The following is a 23,841-nucleotide window of genomic DNA, read 5'->3' as shown; positions in this document are numbered from 1 at the left end:
CTAGAGCAGTGGTTCTCAACCAGGAGTAACTACCCTTCAAAGGGATATCTGGCAATGCCTAGATATGTAGAGGAGGAGGGTTCTACATTTCCTGCATGAGCACCCAGATGATGCTTCTGGCATCTTGTGAGTAGAGGCTGGGATGCTGCTAAACACCCTCCAATATACAGGACAGTCCTCACAACAAAGAATTATCTGGTCTAAAATGTCAGTAGTGTCAAGATTAAGAAATTCTGCTCTAGTCTAAGCAAGTTCTACTGATCTTGTTTCACCCTGAAGAAATAGGGAAAAGTGAGTCCCAAATGACCGAAGTTGAATTTTATGACAACTCTGATGAGTAAACATCAAGCCATATTTGCTTTTATTTTTTCTAAATAAAGGTGTGGTGTGTTTGGAGCAAATGCATTTTGTTGGATAATAGGAATCTCCCTCCACATTGCTAAGAATCCTTCTAAGCATAACATTCCCCAGCATGTACTACAGCTTCTAGAGTTGGTGCAAAAATATGATTTTGAGAAAATTATCATGACCATTTCACAGCTTCAGAGAATACTCAGAAATGGCTACTGAGTGGAGGGATTAAACTCCGTGTCTGGCCACTTGGGTGTGCTCCTTTGTCTGCTAACAGTGTAGACACCCTGACCAGGCAAGATTTAAATCTCTAGAAAAATAAGTAAGATATTTGTTTTGCCCAAGTACAGTAGTGGTATATTTCAAAAATATCAACCAATCTCTAAGGAAGCAGAAGTGCTCCTTTTTGCTTTGCTTACAAAAATAGGTTTCCTGACATCCGTATCTAGTATTACCATAACAGCCAGGACTCCTAGGAAGGAGAACAGAAAGAAAGCCTAAAAGCCCATTTGGTAATAGATAGCAGGTTGAGGTGGAATTGGCCATAGTCATAAGAGCCACCTCTCCAATATGCATCTGAATAAGCCATTGGAGGTAGCCAGGAAGGCATTAACATGGGGTTCTCATATTACCCTGAGGTATACCTCATTCTAATGTGGCTAACTCAGAGGTTGGGGAAAATAATATGATTCTGAGGATTTAAAACATTGTGGTTAAGTGGGGCCTGGACAAATTATTATTTAAAAATCAATAAAATAAATGGATATAGTTTTTTTTTGTGCCTTAAGTGCCATGGAGCAAATTTTTACATACATATTAAAACATAGATCCATAGACATTAAAATATGGAAAACATGGAATAATCTGATGAATAAAGGACTAATCAAGTATGAAAAATAAAATGAATATTCCATTGAATTAAAGACTTCATCTAGTTTCAGAAGAAAATCCTTTCATTTCTCTGCAATTTAATTTTTTCTCTCCCTTTAGAGAAAATAATAGTTGCTATTAAAAGAAGTATGAGAAAAACTTTGTTTCCATAGCACTTTTACATAGAAATCTTTACATAAAAAACATTTCCTTTCATAGAAGTGTTCTAAAATGCCCAAAATGCTATTCCTCCAAAACACTTCCTGTGTAGAGAAAGTAAACTGTAATTTAAACACCAAATAATGTCTACTAAAAGAGCCACCCACTATTTAAAAACAAGCATCACTTTATAACAATTTAATGTATCTGAATGATTTAAACTCTAAACTGGGACCATTAATCAAGTTTTAATTCCTATTCTCTAGTCTAACATGTCAAGTACCTGACATAAAGAAATAACTGTAACTCAGATAAGAAACAGGAAAACTACATCTAACTATTAAAGTAATAGTATCATAATTTTTAAAAAGAATGCAAGTTAATTGATTCTTACACTTTATTCTCTTCTCAGAATTTAGTTCATCTTTATTCCTTTATGTTTTTATAATATGACTATAGATTATGAATTAATCTGTTTAAACAAGATAGTATTTCACAGAAAATGGACATCCTCATGAATCCCAGAACTCCTTACCAAGATGAAAGGCCATGTTTAATAAAACAGTATTAAATTACTCTGCAATAGTAATTGCTCTGCTTCCTTCTTCCATAGAGAATGATAATAAAGGAAGACTTCCTTATACCAATGTCCACTGCCATGTCAAAAACTGGGGCTGTTGGCTTGATTTAAAATTTGGCTGTAGGGCCTACCACTTCTAATTAAGATGACTAAATCTTGATTTAGAAAAGAGAAAAAAATGCTTTAAAAAATACAGCATGTCCTAATCAAATAAGAAGATAATTCAAAGGTTTTTATTTTGCCCATGGAAATGACTGCCAGTTGAGACATATAAAAGCAAATTTAATCAAGTTGATATAATCTAATATATAGGAAAAGACTTGAGCTGCATAATATAAAAGAAGAAGCTCTCTGTGATTCAGGAATTCAATACATAATGAAGACTAGGTCAACAGAATCAGTATCAGTAACTCCAGTCCTAAATAGATATTTTTAAGGGTCTTAATTTTTTTCACTGTAGCTATTTATATTCATCAAACAAAGCAAATAAAGAGTAAATTGTCAGTGTGACAATGACTACTCTTTTAGAAGCCAGAGACTTACAAAGCATAGCTAGAGAAGATATGTGGTATGGAAACCTACAGATACTTGACAGTGTGTTAATACATACCTTAGGTGAGTGACTGAGGTACTCTGTCAATTCAGACTTCTTTTTTTTCTTTCCTTTTCTTTTTTTTTTTTGAGATGGCGTCTCATTCTGTCGCCCAGGCTGGAGTACAGTGGCACGATCTCGGTTTACTGGAACCTCCACCTCCCAAGTTCAAGCAATTCTACTGCCTCACCCTCCTGAGTAGCTGGGACTACAGGCGCATGCCACCATGCCTGGCTAATTTTTGTATTTTTAGTAGAGATGGGGTTTCACCATGCTGGCGAGGCTGGTCTCGAACTCCTGACCTCAGGTAATCCACCTGCTTCAGCCAGATTTCTTTTTAATGTTGGGTTCAGTCAGAGCTAGAAAGATAGGTACAATGAAATGGAAAATTATGACCTACATTCAAGAAAAATGGCAATCAATAGAAACGGCCTCCAATTTGGGCCAGTTGTTGAACTTAGCAGGTAAAGACATCAAATAAGCTATTATAAATATGTTCAAAGAATTATTAGAAAATATGCTGGATTTAAAGGAAATTAAAAGAAAATTTGCTAGTTATAATAAGAAATCTCAGCAAAACAGTAGAAATCATGTTTTTCAAAAAGATATAGAGCTGAAAAGTAAATAACTGAAATTTAAAATGGCTAAATGGACTGAAGAGCAGACAGAAGACCAAAAAAAGTAATTCATGTAATTGAAAATACATCCATAGAAATGGCCCTAGCTGAAAGAAAATAAAATATTGACCAAAAAGAAACCTCAGAAAACTCTGAGAACAATATGAAGTGCTCTAAATAGGTATAATGGAAATCCTAGACTAGAGAAATAAAGGAAGAAAAAAATTTTAAATAATGTCTTAAAACTTTCCAAATTTGTTGGAAAATATTAATTTATAGGTCTAAGAATTTTAACAAATCTTAACTCAAATAAACAAACAGCAAATTGTCCTTATACACATCATAATCAAACTCCTGAAAGCCAAAGATAGTAAGAAAATATTTAAAACAGCCAGAAAAACATATATTATATACAGGAGAGCCACAACAAAATTAATGATTAACTCCTCTTCAGAAACTATGGGACCCGGAAGAAACTGAAAGGAAATGCTCAAAGTGCTAAAGGAAAAAACAAACAAGAATTCTATATCCAGCAAAGCTATTATTTAAATTAAAAGAAAAACAGACACTTTTAAATAAACAAAAATTGAGTGGATACATCCCTAGGAGAAGGGAAGAGTCAGGTGAATGCTACTAAGTGGCAACTACTCAGATCAACAAAATGAAGAGTCCCAGAAGTAAATATATGATAAATATGAAAAACTAGTAAATAGGTAGATCATTTGTTGTTTCTCTTAGTGTCTTTGAAAGAAATATGTATGTTTGAAGTAAAAATAACAGCACCGTATAATGGGTTTACAACATACACACACGAACTATATATAATATAGTACTGAGAGCTGGCAAAGAAAAATAGCCTGTTTTAACATTGCTATACTTTCCCCCAAAGTAATTCAAATATTAACTCTTAATTGACTGAGGCTAATTTTAAGGTGCATATTGTACAGTGCTAATTTTAAGGTGCATATTCTCTATAGCAACCACTAAATTAATAATACAGAGAGACACAGCCAAAAATCTCACCTTGAAATTAAAACGAAATACTAAAAAAAAAAAAATTGATTGGAAGTCCTAGCCAGAGCAATCAGGCAAAGGAAAGAAACGAAAGGCACCCAACCTGGAAAAGAGGAAGTCAAACTATGGTTATATGAAAGGAAAATATCTTGGGCCCCCAAAATCACTAAGGAAAACTCAAGCTGGAAACTGCTTAGGGCAAACCTACCTCCCATTCTATTCAAAGTTATCCCTCTGCTTACTGAGAAAGATGCATGTCTGATTGCCTCCTTTGGAAAGGCTAATCAGAAACTCAAAAGAGTGCAACCCTTTTTGTCTCACCTATAAGTGACCTGGAAGCTCCCTCCCTGCTTCCTGCCTTTGCTTCAAGTTGTCCCACCTTTTTGGAACAAACCAATGTACTTCTTACATACGTTGATGAATGTCTCATGTCTCCCTAAATTGTATAAAACCAAGTTGTGCCCTGATCACCTTGGGCACATGTCGTCAGGACTTCCTGAGACTGGTCACAGGTTCATCCTCAACCTTGGCAAAGTAAACTTTCTAAATTACCTAAGACCTGTCTCATGTTTTCTGGGTTCGCAGCTGTTTGCTGATGACATGATCACACACTTAAAAAACCCTAAGGACTTCTCCAGAAGACTTCTAGATTTGATAAATGAATTACATAAAGTCTCCGGTCACAAAATCAATGTATACAATAGAGTAGCACGGCTATAAACCCACAACAACCAAGATGAGAATCAAATCAAGAATTCAATCCCTTTTACAATAGTTGCAAAAATAAATTTTAAAAAACACCTAGGAATATACTTAACAAAGAAGTTGACAGAGCTCTGCAAGGAGAACTACAAAACACTGCTGAAAGAAATGACAGATGACACAAACGGAGATACATCCCATGCTCAAGGATTGTAATAATCAATGTCACGAAAATGACCATACTGCCCAAAGCAATCTACAGATTCAATACAATTCCTATCAAAATAACAAAATTATTTTTGACAGAATTAGAAAACAACAATCCTAAAATTCATATGGGGGAAAAAAAGAGCCCAAACAGCCAAAGCAATTATAAGCAAAAAGAATAAATCTGGAGGCATCACTACCTGAATTTAAATTATATTACAGGCAACAGTTTCCAAAACAGCATAATGCTCATATAAAAGTAGATACATAGACCAATGGAACAGAATAGAGAACCCAGAAAGAAAGTCAAATACTTTCAACCAACTGATCTTTGACAAAGCACACACACACAAAAATTGAGGACAAGACACCCTGTCCAAAAATCGTGCTGGAAAAACTGGATAGCCACACGTGGAAGGATGAAACTGGATTCCTATCTCTCTCTATATATAAAAGTCAACTCAAAATGAATCAAAGACCTAAATCTAAGATGTGAAACCATAAAAATTCTAGAAGAAAACCGAGGAAAAACTCTTCTGGACCTTGGCCTAGGCAAAGAATTTATGACTAAGACTCTAAAAGCAAATAGGACAGAAACAAAAATAAACAAATGAGACTTATTTAACTAAAAAGCTTCTGTACCACAGAAGAAATAATCATCAGAGTAAACAGAAAACCCACAGAATGACAGAAAATATTTGCAAACTATGGATCCAACAAAGGGCTAATATCAAGAATCTGTAAGGGACTCAAACAAATCAGTAAGAAAAAACCCAAATAATCCCATCAAAAAGTGAGAAAATGACATGAAAAGACATTTCTCAAAAGAAGAGCTACAAATGGACAACAAACATATGAAAAACTCTCAACATCACTAATCATCAGGGAAATGCAAATTAAAATCACAATGAGATACCACTTTACCCCAGCCAGAATGGCCACTATTAAAGAGTCAAAAAACAAGAGATCTTGGCATGGATGTGGTGAAAAGGGAATGCTTATACACTGTGGCAATATAAATTAGTACAACTTCTATGAAAAACAGCATGGAGACTTATTAAAGAACTAAAAGGTCTACCATTTAATCTAGTAACCCCACTACTGGGTATCTACCCAAAAGAAAAGAAGTCATTGTATCAAGAAGACATCTGCACACATATGCTTATCACAGCACAATCCACAATTGGTAAGATATGGAACCAGCCTAAGTGTCCATCAATCAATGAGTGGATACAGAAAATGTAGTGTACAGGCACCATAGAATACTTTTCAGCCATTAAAAAGAATGAGGTTGGGCATGATGGCTCATGCTTATAATTCCAGCACTTTGGGAGGCAACTGCAGGTAGATCACTTGAGGTCAGGAGTTAGAAACCAGCCTGGCCCACATGATGCTCTCTATTGCTACTAAAAATACAAGAATTATTTAGTATCTATTGCTACTAAAAATCCAAGAATTACCCAAGCATGTGGTGCATGCCTATAGTCCCAGATACTCGGGAGGCTGAGGCAGGAGAATCACTTGAACCCGGGAGACGGAGGTTGCAGTGAGCCAAGATCTGCCACTGAACTCTAGCCTGGATGACAGAGCAATATTCTATCAAAAAAAAAAAAAAGAAAGAAAGAAAGAATGAAAGTGTCTTGAAGCAAATTGGATAGAGATGTAGAACACTATTCTAAGTGAAGTAACTCAGGAATGGAAAACCAAACACCATATATTCGCACTTAAAAGCTATGGGTATGCAAAGGCATACAGAGTGGTATAATAGACTTTGGAGACTCAGAACAGGGGAGGGGAAAGGTGGGAGAGGAATGAGGAGCAAAATCTACATGTTGGGTACAATGGGCAGTACTTGGGTGACAAATACACGACAATATCAGAATTCAACACTATACAATTCACCCATGTAACCAAAACCTACTTGTACCACAAAGCTATCTGCCACTACACCCAACTAATTTTTGGTATTTTTAGTAGAGACAGTGGTTTCACCATGTTGGCCAGGTTGGTCTGGAACTCCTGACCTTAGGTGATTCACCCACCTAGGCCTCCCAAAGTGCTGGGATTACAGGCGTTAGCCACTGCACCCGGCTGCGGGTACACTTTAAATACAAAAATACAAACACACCGAGAAAGCATAAGAAAGTTGAAGTGGCATATTAAATCAGACAAAATAGACATCAAAACAGGGAATATTGCTATGGACAATGATATAAGGTTCAATATATCAGGAAGATATAACAATTATAAATATCTATGTTCCTAGCAAGAGAGATGAAAATATATAAAGAAGTTACAGAACTAAAAAAAAAAAGACAAATCCAAATCATCATTAAGAATGCTAACACACTCTTTTCAGTAATTAATAGAAAAACTAGATAAAAATATCTATATGAATATAGAAGACCTGAATCACACTAACAACTATCTTCACCTAATTGACATTTTTAGAGCACTATATTCAGAAACTGCAGAATACACATTTTTTGGAAGTGTATATAAAGCATTCACCAACATGGATCATATGCTGGGCCTTAACACAAGTCTCAATAGATCTCAAAATATTTAAATCTTACGGAATATGCCTTCTGACCACAACAGAATTAAATTAAAAGTTAACAAAAATAAAACGTTTAGAAAAGTTTCAAATGTCTGAAATTTAACTCTAAACATTCTATGTATGAGTGAGAAACAAAAACAATAAATTAGAAAATATTTTAACTAAGTAAGAGTTTCTGTGATATGCAGCAAAATCAATATTTACAGGAAAAATATAACATTAAACGCTTATGTCAGAAGAGCACAAAGGTTTCAAACCAGTGATCTAAACATTCATCTTATTAAAAAAATAAAAACAACTAGCAAAAGAAGAACAAATTAAACTTACAGTAAGTAGAAGGAAGAAAACAACAAAGATAAGAAAATAAATCAATGAAATAGAATACTGAAAAAACAATTTTAAAAAAATCAATGAAGCCAGAACTGTTTTTTCAAAAATCAATAAAATTGATGAATTTCTAGCTGAGTTGATCAAATAAAAAAAGAGAAAGAGAAGAAACAAATTACCTCCTATCACTTCAGACCCTACAGACATTAAAAGAGGAATAAGGGGCCGGGCGCCGTGGCTCACGCCTGTAATCCTAGCACGCTGGGAAGCCGAGGTGGGCAGATCACGAGGTCAGGAGATCGAGACCATCCTGGTTAACATGGTGAAACCCTGTCTCTACTAAAAAAAATACAAAAAATTAGCCAGGCGCGGTGGCGGGCGCCTGTAGTCCCAGCTACTCGGGAGGCTGAGGCAGGAGAATGGTGTGAACCTGGGAGGTGGAGCTTGCAGTGAGCCGAGATCACTCCACTGCACTCCAGCCTGGGCGGCAGAGCGAGACTCCAGCTCAAAAATAATAAATAAATAAATAGAGTAATAAGCAAATATCATGCCAATAAATTTCACAAAAATAGATTAAATGAATACATTCCTTGAAAATCACAAATTAGTAAGGCTCACTTAAGAAAAAGTGGGTAATTTGAAAAGTGTTTATCTATTTTAAAAATTAAATTTGATTTTTTTTTTCTTTTTGAGACAGAGTCTCAAAAAGTGGGAAAAAAACCAAAGGTCCATTAGCTACAGAACGGAAAACTTCAGTATATCCATACGAAGGAGCATTAATGCAAGGAAAAAAGGAAAAATCATCGATGTTTAATAACATGTATGAATCTCAAAAGCATTATATGAAGCAAAAGAAGCCAGACACAACCCCGTCTCTACTAAGAAATACAAAAAAAAAAACTAGCCGGGCGAGGTGGCGGGTGCCTGTAGTCCCAGCTACTCGGGAGGCTGAGGCCGGAGAATGGCGTGAACCCGGGAGGCGGAGCTTGCAGTCAGCTGAGATCCGGCCACTGCACTCCAGCCTGGGCTACAGAGCGAGACTCCGTCTCAAAAAAAAAAAAAAAAAAAAAAAAAAAGAAGCCAGACACAAAATATTACACATCTTATGATTCTATTTATATGAAATTCTGGAAAAGACAAAACTATAGAATAAGAAGGTAAATCAGTGTTTTACTGAGGTTTCAGTGGAGGAAAGAAACTGATTAAAAATGACCATTAGAAAATTTCAGGATGATGGAATGTTCTCAATCATGATTCTCGTGCTTGTTCCCTGACTGTATGCATTTGTCAAATCCCATAAAATTATCTACCTCACACTGAGGAATTTTGTTTTATGTAAATTATACCTCAATAAAAAATAAAAATAAACTTAAGGGTAATAAAGTTGCATAAATCTGAAACATGTAATAAATATAGTAAAGTATTAATAAATACTAGTAAATTATGAAATCTAGATGATGCATATGAGGGATTCACGATACTTTCTTCTATTCTTTCAATTTCTCTGTATTTTGCCAATTTTCTTTGTAAAAATATTTTAAGAATGGTGTTGATTTTTTGTGAAAAGACATCTCTAAGTGAACATCAACAATTTAAAAAATCTTAATAAAAGGGTTTTTTGGTTTTGTTTTGTTTCATTTTTTTGTTTGTTTGTTTGTTTGTTTTGAGATGGAGTCTCGCTTTGTTGCCCAGGCTGGAGTGCAGTGGTGTGATGTTGGCTCACTGCAAGCTCTGCCTCCCAGGTTCACGCCATTCTTCTGCCTCAGACTCCCAAGTAGCTGGGACTACAGGCGCCCGCCACCACACCCGGCTAATTTTTTTGTATTTTCCGTAGAGACGGGGTTTCACCATGTTAGCCAGGATGGTCTCGATCTCCTGAACTCGTGATCCACCCTCCTCAGCCTCCCAAAGTGCTGGGATTACAGGCGCGAGCCACCGCGCGCAGCTGGGTTTTATTTTTAAGACATTGATTATGGTCACCACCATATCTAGTGGGTCTTTGGAATGAGTTTATGACCCCAGCTGAGACTGAACTAACACCTCTTGAATTTTCATTAAAAACAGTCTCAGGAGCAAGAGAAAACCAGGTAGTAAAACTACCTGGTGCTATTTTACCACAGAGAATAATTTTTTATTGACTCAGATTCCTTTCTTTTTTTGCTTTTTTTTTTTTAATGCAAAGTTTGGTTAAAACATTTTTTTATGTTTTCTGTTATTTATTTTTGATGACTTTCTTTTCAGTTTGACTACTCACAAGGTTTTTTTTTTTCTTTTTTTTTTTTTAATCAGTTGGTCATTTTATTTTTAGAAAATGTAGGTGTGAAAAAGAACATATTTCACTTCTCGGTCTCTGAAGCAGCTCTGAGAAACTGGGTGAAGCAGAGAAAATACTAAGGCTGACAGTTAGCAATTATTAAGAGTCTTTGTTAAAAAAAATTGTGAAACTCTATGATATATTAAACACTCATTAAAATTAATGAGAATGGTTTTATTCTTACCTGTAGAAAAAAATTTTAATGCATGGTTTAGATAAAAAAATTTTAGTCTTGAAAGTGTTCTGTAAGTGTTAAGAAGTCCGGAGGGATTGTCTGAAAGAAGTGAGAATGCATAGAGGTGTATGAAAAAAATAAAATTGTTAAGAGTATGATGAGTAAGAAGACAAATGATATCACCGTATTTCTGCATCTCCCTTTCTACCACAATCATGAACTAGCACTCAAGTGAAACACTCTTCTGGAAGTTTAAACAAAATCAATATTTTCCTCTATGTCAAATACATAAAAACATATTTTCAAAGGAAAAATTTGTCTAGTTATCTGTCACAGTGGAAATCATCAATATTTGATATTGGGGAAATAATTTACTCTTGTTTATGTTTTCAAGTAAGCAACTTCTCTTTCAAAAGAGTTATCTTTCATCTAAAACTTCTCATTCTACCCTCTTTCCCTGACTTAATAAAAGAAAGGGAATGGGGGAAAGAAAATTCTCCTAACTTACTAAGTATGGAAGGAGTTAACTATATCATTCCCAATAGAAGAAAAAAATAAATATTATTTCCTGAGAAATAAAGAAGACTATGAAAGTAGCTAAACTCTGAATGTCTTTCCATTTATACTGTAAATCTAAACCCGTTCCATAAACTTTGTAAAATGAATCCAGGAAGAAGGGTAGGAGAGATATGAAAATTAAACCCAGCTTGCAGCACACTCAGCATTAACATCAGGTTAACCTGCTGCCAGACCTGCTTCCTCATAGCTGTTTGCTGACTATCATCCCAGAATCACATAAACACTGTCACAAGATTATAGTTCCCCTTACTTGCTCTATAGACAGCAACTTGAACATTACAAAATGTTAAGTTTTCCCTTTGAGACATTTTTTCATGTCTTGCCTACCAGTGAAACTGATTTCACACTAAAGTGGGACTAATTGATTTCAACTGGTCTGAAGGACCCCATTGGAAGCCAACCTATGAAAGAATGCAATTTCTACATCCTGATGATTTTATCCTCCTTACCTTGACCAATCAATGACCCCAGTTTTCTAGCACATTGCCCTCCATGATCCCCTTAAAAACCCCAAACCAGGACTGGGCCCAGTAGCTCATGCCTGTAATCCTAGCACTTTGGGAGGCTGAGGCAGGCGGATCACTTGAGGTCAGGAGTTTGAGGCAAGCCTGGCCAACATGGTGAAACCTCAACTCTACTAAAAATACAAAAATTAGCTGGGGGTGGTGGTGGGCACTGGTAATCCCAGCTACTTGGGAGGCTGAGGCAGGAGTATTGCTTGAACCCAGGAGGCGGAGGTTGCAGTGAGCTAAGATCGTGCCACTGCACTGCACTCCAGCCTGGGTGACAGAGCAAGCTTCTGTCTCAGGAAGATGAATTTGAGAGTCTCCTCCCACTCTGCAATCAAACTCTTTCTCTGCTGCAAACCCTGTTGTCTCAGTATATTGGTCTGTTGCTGTGAAACAGACATCTGAACCTATTGGAACAAATCCCCCATTCAATGTCACTGAATCCTGTTAGCACATAGTTTTCTCATAATGTCTCAAACACATTGGAAGTACTTTTGAAATCTTCTTTAGGAATCTTTCACTTGCACTCCTGAGGATGTTAATTTCTAACAAACTAGAAGTTTAAGGGCCACTCAGATAACATTTTTTCTTAACACTAACCAGCTACTGCTGATTTTTACTTACTTTATTTTACAAAACAATATTTCACAAAGAGAGAGATGGAAATTCCAACATTGAGGATTTCATATCTGTGTACATGTGCTTTTTTGTTATTAGGCAAGTCCTTACCACATGCTAGTAAAAAGAAATTACAGAAAAATCACACAGGATACAAAATTTTAAAGGCTGTCAGCTATGTAAAATTCACAAAATAACAAAGACAGATTTATCTCACACTATTACAAACAGTCTTATCTCACACTATTACAGAAAAAAATCACCAAATAGTAATTTAGTAACACTGTGCAGATGTCGTTGGGCTAGGCACTGCGTAACTTACAGAAACATTTGCCTACCCTTAGGAAGAGTATTGTTTTGTTAAAGAGAAAGACTTACAGATCTAAATCTCAGGCCAGTAATGCAAGAAAAGCTATGCGGAAAATCCATGACTAAATGCCAAGGGTAAGGTACCAATAAGTATGATGCTCCCTCGGAAAACATAACTCCTGTAATCTATAGAAAATTCTGTGAACTTCTCAGTGTATATCAGCACTGGTTTTAAATCATGTTTTTTGAATAGTTTGTCATACAAGGAAAGACAAAGAAATCAAATTAGTCCCACTTTAGTGTGAGATCAGACTCTACCATCTAGAACCTCACAGTTAGCATTAATAAAAATGGAAGTAATAATATTTTCTCATTCGTTTTGAGGATTAAATCAAACAACATAAGCAGAGTTAATTTCAAATAATTGAATATGATATTTTAAAAGTAAGAAGCTATTATATTTACCATTATTGTTGGATTCCATGTATTAGCTGTGGGGTTTCTATTCCTTGGGAATCGGGTTATCCTAGACCTAAATCTCAATTTCTACCCATATAGAATAGAGAGTCCTTCCCATGACTCCTGCAGGATTCTTCTTTATGCTTCTGTCTCCATCACTCTGGCCAGGAAGCACCCTTCTTCTGAATTCCACATTAAAATCTACTGGTCCATAAGCAGAGGCTGTGTGTACCAAGAGATGTTTAGGGGAGAGCAAAGGAGTATCATCCCAAAATTTCAAAGTTTCAATGTCTCCACCAAAGTCTCTCAAAATAATCATGCAGTCTAAGTAACAATAGTACACTGGTTCACCAAATAATGCCTTGAGAGGAAGCTGTTGCCTTCACCATTTTTTTTTCCTCCTCAACCTATTCTATATTTACTGAGGCCTGCTAGCTACCAGGGATGGGCTTGCAAATAATTCCAGCTCTTCTTTTTGTTACCAGGCTTCCCTCACTGGCACCAACTGAAGGATTTGGTCCCATCCAGGGCCCCGTACAGGATGTGGAGATCCAAAAAGATCTGACGAGCACTGCTCAGACCTCACCCTGAGACTCATCGCTGCTCCATCTCTAGTCACAATCCTAGTATTATGTTTTATCCCTGAGAGCCTCATTGCCTCTTTTTTGCTTTTCTGGAATTAGTTTCACTAATAGCAAGGATTTGAGGACTGCTATAAGCCTGAACTTCTCCAGTGAATGTTGCTGTAAGCTTCTCACACTCCCAGCAGCATATTCTTGCAGAGCCTGATTTTTCCAAATGACATTCCATAGTATCCTCTGGTACAATTTGCTGCAAAAATCACTCAATTGTATGTGTGTATGATGAAGTCTTTCCTCCCAGGATGTGGTCAGGCATTGACCAAAAAGTGTCCCTGAAACTTCTAGCTTCCCAAATACTGGTTTGAATATTGTCAGGTATTCTGCCATAGAAACAGACCCTGGCAGAAACAAAGCCACATATAAACCCTAATATCAGACCCAACAGACTTTCTTTAATTCTTGATACTTCCCCATCCCCAAAGCCTCCCATGCTCTATCATGCTATGTATGTCAGTAGCATGTTTTAACAACTACTCAGAATTATCTTCTCCTCTCTGAGGCACATGAAGTCCTTAAAATGCCTCCAACTTCTAGAAGAAAATTCCAATTATGTACAAGAGTCTGGTCTTCAGAAAATTCTGTTTCACCACCTGAAGCATTTAATAATAAAAGCTTGTTATATACCAGGAACAGCTAATTATACTTTACAAGTATTGTATCATTTAAACCTCATAATTCTCTATTAGGAATTAATAGAGAAATTAATTATCTGAGCAGGAAGCACAACCAACTTCTCACCCTTCTCCTGAATTCCACATTAAAATATACTGGTCCATAAGCAGAGGCTCTGTGTACCAAGGGATGCTTAGGTGACAGAGAAGGGGCATCAACCCAGAATTTCAAAGTTTCAATTTATTGGTGCTGTCTGCATTTGTGAAGTGAAGAAACTGAGGCACAGAAAAGTTAAGTAAGTTTCTTAGGTGATTGACAGAATTTCATAGCCACCCTCTGTATTTGTACAACATAAAAGTATCAGAATTACTAACCCATGACCCTGGTCTGGAATCAGCCAAAGCTTGTCTGTCATGGCCCTCCTAAGACTGTTTTATTTTTCAAATGAAATTGAGTGTCATTTGAAGTAAGTCAAGCAGCAGCTTTTGGCAACTTTCTGCATTGGTTTCTTCATAAGAAAATTTTCCTAAGAAAATTTTTTCTTGGGCTTCAACAAATAACATTGCAAAACATTGAGTATGTATGGTTCTAGCAGAACAGCCTATAAAACCTATAGAACAGAACTCATCCCAAGTGTCAGAGTTTCCCCAAAAGCTGCAGTGGGACTCCCAGGTGCACCATGACCCTGACACAGCAGACCCAATTATCTTGCACCCTGAGTCCAGTGATTTGACATTCAGAGTAAGGGTGCATTTCTGGCCCAATTTAGGGTTCATCTGATTAATCTAGTTCAACAATTCCATGCAAGCCCATATAACAGCCAAACTCTCCTTTAAAAAAATCTAGAAAACTTGGCCAGGCATGGTGGCTCATGCCTGTAATCCCAGCACTTTGGAAGGCTGAGGCGTGCGGATCACTTGAGGTCAGGAGTTCGAGACCAGCCTAGCCAACATAGTAAAACCCTGTCTCTACTAAAAATACAAAAATTAGCCAGGCATGGTGGTGGGCACATGTAATCCCAGCTACCTAGGAGGCTGAGGCAGGAGAATAGGTTAAACTCTGGAGGTGAAGTTTGCAGTGAGCCAAGATTGCACCACTACACTCCAGCCTAGGCGACAGAGTGAGACTCCCTCTCAAAAAAAAAAAAAAAAAAAAAAAAAAATCTGCAAAATTCAACAAGTCATGTTTCTGTAGTTTTGTGATAGTTTAAAGTCCATTCTATGATTGGAGGATTATTTTCTAAGACCTCATTCTACTTCCTCATTCTCACACATACATTGGTTGCCTAGCTCTGTCCCAATTTGATTAGGCATATAAGATTCAGCCACTCACCAAGATTCAGCTACTCACCAATTTTCACTAAGCACACGCACACACAAGCGAAATAAGAAAAAAACTACTGAAGTAATTTCACTGAAGTATCAGAAGTAGGAAGTATTACAATGAAAAATGCTTGATACAAGCCCATCTTGCTTGATTCATTTTCCCTGCAGAATAAGAGTAACTCTTCTTATTTTTGGCATTCAAGAACATTCCACAAGAATTCAGATCCCATAAGGGTCTAACTTATTAGCTTAATCAATTTTATAAACACTGTCTTCTTCCAAATTGAAGAAAATATTTTTCTGACGTAATTTTCTGTTATACATATACTGTATTTGCACAACACACTGTATACACACAGACACCTCTTATTCTAATATCAACTTCAATTCTAGGCTATTGTACTAACTAGATATGGTAGGTTGATGTATTGGGAGTCCTGAAGACAACCTATGCATGTTTTGGAAGCTTAAAAATAAAATATACTCATTATTTCGGAAACATGCATAGTATTTCTGTGTATATTTCCAAGGTTTGGGCTTATACATTTGTATACAGAACTAAAATATTTACCCTGTTTCCATACTTGTCCATGCAATAGTGATACAGTATCTAATTTCCATGGCTTTCAGTAATTTTTAAATATATACTAACAATGTTTCCATTTTTAATTAAGATTAGTATTTTTCCAAAGGTGGTCTTTTCTGTTATACATATACTGTATTTGCACAACACACTGTATACACACAGACACCTCTTATTCTAATATCAACTTCAATTCTAGGCTATTGTACTAACTAGTTACGGTAGGTTGACGTATTGGGAGTCCTGAAGACAACCCTCAGGCTAGAAGATTGAATAGAAAGACTCACAGGACTCAGGAAAGCTGTTGTAAACATAGTTCCAATTTATTCCAGTGAGAAGATACATATTGAAATTTTCAAAGAGAAAAGGCATACTGGACAGAATCCAGGAGAAGCCTGACACGAGCTTCAGTTGTCCTTTCCCAGTGGAGTTACATGGACAGTGCATAATTCTCTCACTAACAAGGTGTGACAACACATGCTAATTGCTAAATGTTGTAAACCAGGTAAGCTCACCCAGACTTAGTGTCCAGAGATTTTATTAAGGGTTCAGTCACATAGGCATGTAACATTCATATGACTGACCTTAGCTACTCAATCTCCAGGCCCCCACTCCCAAGAGGTCCAACAGAACGTGACCTATGGCCTCAAGCACACAAAAACAGGCATTCACCATAAATTATATTATTGACATGAACTATCTGGTGTGGCTGAAGACCTTACAAAGAAACGTATCAGGTAGGATACTATACAGACTCAGAGGTCCTCTCTTAGAGACTAGGCCAAGGGCCAGTCCTAAAGACATTGAGAATGTGCAGGATTTGAGCAACCTGGGCTTGCTGAGCTAATCCTTTTCTGAACAACTGAATAATAGTCCTCAAAGATATACAGATCCTAATTTTTGAGATCTGTGAATCTTACATTATATGGCAAAAGGAACTTTGTGGATATGATTAAATTAAGAATATTGAGATTATCTAGGATTATTTGGGTGAGCTCTAAATGTAATCATAAGGGTATTTTATAAGGGGGAAACAGAGGGATCCTGTATCCAGTGATCTTGGAGAGATCATGCATCAGAATTAGAAGCTGATGACCCTGGTCCAGAACCAGACAGAGGGCAACATGAAAACTAAATCAAGATGTGAAGCTGCTGGCTTTGGAGAGGAAGGAGTCATGGGCCAAGTGATGCAAAGAATGCAGCTAGAAAAGACAAGAAAAAGCGTCCCCCCTGCAGCTCCCAGATGGAAGATGGCCCGACCAACACTTTAATTTCAGTTCAGATTTCAGACTTCTGATCTCCAGAACTGTAAGAGAATAAATGTGTCTTGTTTTAAGCCACATAGTTTGTGGCAATTTGTTACAGCAGCCATAAGAAACTAATACACTTGGGAACAAAACTGTGTAATGAGATCACTTTGGCATTTCAATTACTAAATCTTCTTGGAAGTCACCCTTTCATTTCATTCAGAGTGAACTGTTAAAGCAAGATGTCAGTATATACATGAACACACATGCATGCATTTAAAATGCAAATGATCATAAGTACAAAACATTTCAAGAATTTGAAAGCCTAAAGAAATAGCAGGCACGCTACCCTAAACCAGATGGCTAACTAATGGATTCAGCAGTTGTCCTATAAGGATATTAAATTCAAATATCAAAAGCTGTAATATCCTGAGTACTGTGACTTGAATATAAAAAATAATTGCTAACATGAAAATTTCAAAAAGCAAACTGGCATCATATGAAGGGTAAGATAATCAAATGGCATGGGAATTATCAATGAACTTGACTGTGTTCCTGGTGGGAATTTCCATATTCTATAGTAAACCTGAAGTCTACTCAAAATATCATGTTTTCTGTTTTTAACAATGATCACATTCTGCCCCTGATGACTTGCCCAGCTTCAGGTAACATACATATTTACAAGTGCAGAGGAGATGCTTTCCAGTTGTAATTTACATACACGTATTTTAGCCATTAGATCAGAACAGTTTTTTTTTCCTTCCAAGTACACTGGTGAATCTTGAGTCTTTTTCTCACTGAGATGTACCTATTAATATTATCATATTTGTTTTTATAGTTTATTAGCCTCCCTTCTATTCATAGCCTAAGCCAGAAGAGCCATCACATAACCAGGATGATTTTCCTGAGCTCTATTTTTGTGATAAAGGTAAGGTTGTCAAATATGAATTTTTAAAATATTAAAATAATTTTAAAGGGGAAGAAGGGATGTTTATCTGTTGTTTCCCATTTTTAATGTTTGACACTGTGCTCTGTAAACTGGTTTTCATTGCATACTATCCATATTACATAATTGAATAGTGAATCATCAAAGACTAAATTGTGTGTGGTATAAATTCAGAACATATCATATTGCATTAAATTGTTTGAATATTGATGGGCTATATGCGGATTATATTTAAACAATAAATAAGGCAGAATATTAATTTTCCCAGAACAGCCCAATGTGTGATCATTCACAAATGATCAAGATTTAGTTACATCTACTTGTTGGTACACTTTAGTAAACATCCACCCTCTATCAGGAACTTTATGACCATTTCTGTCAGAGTAGACTTCAGTCTTCACTACTCCCACTTCACTGAAACTTTATTTAATAAATTAGGAAACAAAGGCAACAAAAAATTGGACAGTTTAACCAATTCCCCTAGTAAGTTACCAGCAGGGTCTAAAAATAGTTCCAAAGTTTAACAAAGATACTTACACATATTCCCAATTTACCATGAAATATTTGAGGACATATTTTTCATTGAATACTCATAAAATAAACAATATTCAGGGTTTTTTCCCCTAACTAAAAGGTCAGAGAATTTTTAACAATCTGGACAAGTTCATATTTATAAAAGTCACTCACTAACCACTACATTAGATCTATAAGTCTACACTGAGGGGGAATGTTAATATTTGAATGTTAATATTTGAAAACAAAAGGTATCCAATAAGTAATTTGTTTCTGAAAAAGTTTTTCAAATTATAACCAAAAACATCAGATTTCCTCAGCCATTTGAAGGGCTGGAGCTTTAGGGCCTACTCAGAGGTCATGACAGCCTGCGATCCTATCCGTGCTGGTGATAGGCTCTGAATGTCAAGGGGAAAAGCAGCTCCCCTCAGAGTCCAGCTGGCAGCTCTAACAACTCAGGCACATAGGGCCGTTTCTACTGTCATTTCCATGGAAACCACTGGTAGCATAGCTTAGCGAACCAAGAACCAGGTGTGACGCTTCTCAGCTAACTGCACAGCAAGTTCAATCTGACGGACAAAACGAGGATCGAGTATTTCCATAAAAACCGATATCCTATACACTGACCAAGACCCAGGTGAAGATTTTAGAAAAGTAAATTCGTGTGAGGGTGGCCCAAGGCCTCCCTTCCCTACTGAGTAATAGATACCTCTTTGCATATTACTGTCCACCCCAGAGGCCAGGGCTTCCCAACAGCAAAAGAAGTAAAGCTTTGGTGGTTTATGTGTTTTTGCATGTGAATGTAATAGCTCGCCTTTGCATATGACTTTCTACCAAGGAGACCAGGTAATAGCACAGATTCTTACTTCAGTTCTATGAGCGCTCTTACCCCCTAATATTGTAAAATTATTGACCTTTTAAAATAATTTTCCATTTGTATTAATATCTCTTACTTCAAGTCAACAAAGAGAGAGTTCCTAGTTTGTCATAATAAAGTACTTATATAAATTTGCGGTCCTTGAGTATGTATGACTTGACACAGATACAAAGAGGACTAGGAAAATTCACACCTACATCACGATCACTTCAAGGGACTCTGTCATCCTAAAAGTACTTACTGAACACCTACTGTGTGCCATGCTCTACAACGAGTGCTAAGGATACAGTGGGAGCAAGACAAACATGATCCCGTGTCTTCAGAGAGCTTGCAGACTAGGGTGCTCCGTACTTTCAGTGATCAAAGCCTTGTAATTACTGGGCAAAAATTCAAAGCAGCAGTCATGTGGGTAGAAGAAGTCTTTGCTGGCTGGAGTAATATTCATCTAAAGCACATGTCTTTCTAGTTAGCCTATAAAACATGAATTGCTTAGGGGAAATAATGTTGGCTGTTATTAAAAAAAATAAATAAACCCTGAAATCTCAGCTCCTGACTTACCTCACAGGAAGGGGTGAGGGCACTGTTTCCCATGATGTTCCTCGGGATCTAGGCTGCTTCCAGCTTGTGGTCCTATACTCCTCCACGTACCTGGAATTTTTCTCTATTCAGTGAGTAAAGAAAGTAGGAGGACTATGGATGGCAAGATTTTATAGACCAGGCATGGGATTTGGACATGTGACTTCTGTTCAAATTCCACTGGCCAGAGCTGGGCCACACCTAACTATGCTGAAATCCAGGAAATATCATCCAGCAGTGTACCCAGGAGATAAAGAGAACACCCACACCAGGTCCTCCCAGCTGTCTATATTCCACCAGCTGACAGGAAAAGAGAGCAATGAAAGCATGAGAGGGCTGGGCCCGGTGACTCATGCCTGTAATCCCAGCACTTTGGGAGGCTAAGGCCGGTGGATCACCTGAAGTCAGAAGTTCAAGACCAGCCTGGCCAACATGGTGAAACCCCATCTCTACTAAAAAAATTAGCCAGGCGTGGTGGCAAGTGCCTGTAATTCCAGCTACTTGGGAGGCTGAGGCAGAAGAATCACTTGAACCCGAGAGGCGGAGGTTGCAGTGAGCCGAGATCGTGCCATTGCACTCCAGCCTGGGCAACAGAGTGAGACTCTGTCTCAGAAAAAAAGAAAGAAAAAAGTAAGCATGGGAGAATTTTTGTGAGCTAGAACCAGACAGCAACACATGACCTCCTCACATTCCACTGGAAAGAACTCAGTTTCCCAGCCACACTTCACTGTCAGGGACACTGCAAGTTTGCACATGGGTGCACGCTCAGGAGTAGGACATTGGTCTTGGGGATTTCCTTCCGTACCTAACCTCTCAATCATTAGTAAGACAAAGGAGAAAACTGTGCCCTTTTTTGTTTATGTGCATTTCCTTAGCTGCCCCATGTGATTTATTTTTTCTTTTAGCAAAGTCCTTGACATTTATTTTTTCCTATTTTAAATGAGAAATTAAAAGACTCAAAAGGTAAAATGGTGAGTAACCAAGAGTCAGATAGCTAACCAAAAACAAACTTGCTGCTAAAGTTCAGGTCTCCTAATTCATAGTACATTTAGTTTATTTTCTTTAAATATGTACTGTACATTTAGCACTGTGTTAAATACTTTGGGGATAAGAAATAAATAAAACCTAATATTCGTCTCAAGAAGCTTTAGATGTTTTCTTTTTGTTTTTTTGGAGACAATATCTCGCTCTGTCACCCAATGGAGTGCAGTGACGTGAACTCAGCTCACTGCAACCTCCACCGCCCAGGTTCAAGCAATTCTCCTGCCTCAGCCTCTGAGTAGCTGGGATTACAGGCATGTGCCACCACACCCAGATAATTTTTGTATTTTTAGTAGGACGGGGTTTCACATGTTGGCCAGGCTGGTCTCAAATTCCTGACCTCAGGTGATCCTTCTGCTTTGGCGTCCCAAAGTGCTGAGCCACTGTGCCTGGCTCAAGATTTATTCTTGAGAAACAAAATATTTACATAAAACAAATGCACACACTTAATGCTATTTAAGGAAAATGCATGCAATGTATAGCACATAATGTGATGCCAGCCTCTGAATATGCACTCCAGGAAGGTTTGATGACAAGAAAGACCTGTGCAGAGCATAATGCCGGGGAAGAACTTTGTGGAGTTCAATCTTGAAAAACAGTAGAATGTGGATGAATAGAGAAAGAGGAAGGACTTTTTGGAGATGACACTTGTGCTGGGAGGAAAGCATGAGCACAATTCTGCTCTGAACGCAAAGAGGAGATAAGTGGGGATGAGAAAGAGAATTGCTGCTGGGAACAGTGGAAGTGGGAGACAGAATCTAGGGGCCCTGTGGTAGGTGGTTCTGAAGTCATAAGCAATTACTGAACCATAGTAGGCACATGAACTGGCCATAGCATGCCTGTCCAAGTGTTTAAGAAATATCACTTTCAGAAGAAAGAGATGGAGCTTTATTGAAACCAAGGAACAAAAGGATAAAGAACCGGGCTATGGTCATGCAAGAGAATTTGTATGAAGAAAGCATGGGAAAGGAGAAGACATCGTCTGACCACAGAATCTCACAGTTATGAAACCACATACACAAAATGTTAAGGTGTTATGCTGAATCCAGTAATTTAGGCTGACATCCCAACATGGTGGCTCACTTATAGTAAATCTATGCATTCATGTCCTGTTTACATTTTTACTGTGAGGGGAAATTATATAACCACCTAACTAAGACCCTGTGCTCTCCCCTCAAAACAATAATATTTTTGTGCAAAGATACTAAGTAAAGCCACAAGCCTATTAGAAAATGCAAGATTATACACATTATCTCCTACAGGCAGGCAGTGATGTTTGTAATACACTAAAGACATATATTCTGAAAATAAACAGATGTTCTTGGTTAACAATAGAAACGTAAACAGAATCATACAGAGTGTTCTCATCATTTAGCCTATTTATTTATTTATATACTGCCTTTGCTAAAAAAAATTTAATTAGACAAGTTTACAGAGATAAAATAAAGCAAGATAAAATTTAAAAGGTGATGGAACCAGGGCAAAAGAATAATAAAAGTAGCAAAAATAAGATAGAGCCATGAATAATGTTGGTGTATTTAAATATATATATATAGCAACAAGGATGAGGTAAAGCCCTTCACTGATTAGAAGTGAATCCAAAATTTGATCCTCAATTTTCTGCCCAATGAAGAATTGTTTATGTGATATACAGTATCCATAAAACAAACTATTTACTCAGAAGGGAAAAAAGTCATTCCTGGATCTAAGATTCCAAAAGATTTTCTCTTGACGACTCTCAAAAAAAAGAGGTAAAATTTAATATGTTGTAGTGGTCAGTACTCTTTCATTTGCAAATGAGAGAAAGCCCAACTCAAACTGGCTTAAGCAGAAAAGGGAATTCATTGATTCATGTAACTAAAAATGTGTAAGCTAAAAAAATTAAAAATTAAATTCTTAATCTATGATTTCGGGTATTGCCAATCCAGATGCTCAAAGAGTGTTGTCAAGAATCTCTCCCCAGATCTTAGTGCTGCCTTTCCTTTGTGGGGCTGTATTAGTCAGAGTTCTCTAGAGGGACAAACCTAATAGGATAGATAGATACATAAAGGGGAGTTTATTAAGAAGTATTAACTCACATGATCACAAGGTCCCAAAATACGCCGTCTGCAAGCTGAGGAGCAAGGAAACCAGTTCGAGTCCCAAAGCCGAAGAGCTTGGAGTCCGATGTTCAAGGGCAGGAAGCATCCAGCATGGGAGAAAGATATAGGCTGGGAGGCTAAGCCAGTCTAGTCTTTTCACGTTTTTCTGTCTGCTTTATATTCTGGCCATGCTGGCAGCTGATCAGATGGTGCCACCCAGATTAAGGATGGGTCTGCCTTTCCCAGCCCACCGACTCAAATCTTAATCCCTTTTGGCAACACCCTCACAGACACATCCAGGAGCAATACTTTGCATCCTTCAGTCCAATCAAGTTGACACTCAGTATTAACCATCACAAGTCCACCCCTTGTCAACTTGAACCCATACACATCTCCTGAGATCATACATAATATTAAGACAATAATAAGGTCATAATTCCACCTAACATAGTACACT

Source organism: Papio anubis, chromosome 8 (assembly GCF_008728515.1).
Source record: "Papio anubis isolate 15944 chromosome 8, Panubis1.0, whole genome shotgun sequence".
NCBI lineage: Eukaryota > Metazoa > Chordata > Mammalia > Primates > Cercopithecidae > Papio > Papio anubis.
The sequence above is the reverse complement of the archived record's forward strand: the minus strand, read 5'-3'. Positions refer to the sequence as shown.